Genomic DNA, 1,171 nt, shown 5'->3' with positions numbered 1-1,171 from the left:
TTGTAGATAAGAAATAAATTCACTTACTTCTATAGAAGTGCAGACCACCAATTGCAGTGGGGTATGGAGGGAGAGAGAAGAGAAAGAGGGATAGGGGTATGGAGAGAGAGAGAGAGAGAGAGACCGACTTTGTATGCGTTTGAGAGGGAGAGACGATACACTTACATGTGTATATATGTTTAATATATTATATGTATATAAACATATTATATATACAATGTCATATTATACACATATTATATATTACATATATTATATGAATATACACATATTATACATATAATATAATATTATACAATAGCGCGTACGTGCTGTTTATAGTAAAGATAGCGTGAATGTGCTATTTAATGGGAAAACACGCGCATACGTGCTTCTTACACTATAAATACCTTGTACACGCTTTTGACTTTTTAGGCTTGGAAATAGGCCTGGATGACAAAGCTACGGATTGGAAGTTTGATTTCCCTCCATTTCTCTCATTTTTGACGTGTTTTATTTTATCAACTTGGTTTATCGACTTTGTCATCATTAGGTTTACACTTCATAAAGTGGGTATCTCTAAAATTGCCACCATATTTTCACCCATCTGCTGAGCTTTCTAACAATATAATTTTTTTTCATTTTGAACAACAATAACATATTATTATTGAATTTCTTTTACTAGTGTCTCCATAGTTCTCATAGACATAGGTGCACCATTTTTTGAATAACTTTTGATATACGTATCCAAATTTAAAAAACTTTATATATTATTGTAGTGCACTTGATTCTTTACAAAATTTTTTTAAAAAATTTGTATTTTCGATTTGTTTAGTGCAACTTATGCTTTGCGCGTGAATAGGTATTGAATTTTCAGGATGTGCTCGATTGGAAAAATCATAAAAAAAAAAATACTCAACAAAAAATTACAAAAAAATACACATCTTCTAGTGCTCACTCTTAGCTATCTTTCTGCCAAAGGATTTGTCAAAATACTAAATCTAACTATGACTTTTTTGATGCGCACGTCATACACTATGTTATGTTTTTTCAGAAAAAAATAGGGTCAGTTTTTCGTGCGCGAAGGATTTGACCCCCTTAATCTTATCCAATTTTGAAAAAGTTTAGTAGTTTGGAAACTAGATTCAGAGTACTACAATATTTGTTGTTTGATCATCTTCATATCTTGAGT

The sequence above is a fragment of the Cryptomeria japonica genome, chromosome 1, assembly GCF_030272615.1.
Source record: "Cryptomeria japonica chromosome 1, Sugi_1.0, whole genome shotgun sequence".
In the NCBI taxonomy this organism is placed as follows: domain Eukaryota; kingdom Viridiplantae; phylum Streptophyta; class Pinopsida; order Cupressales; family Cupressaceae; genus Cryptomeria; species Cryptomeria japonica.
The sequence above is the reverse complement of the archived record's forward strand: the minus strand, read 5'-3'. Positions refer to the sequence as shown.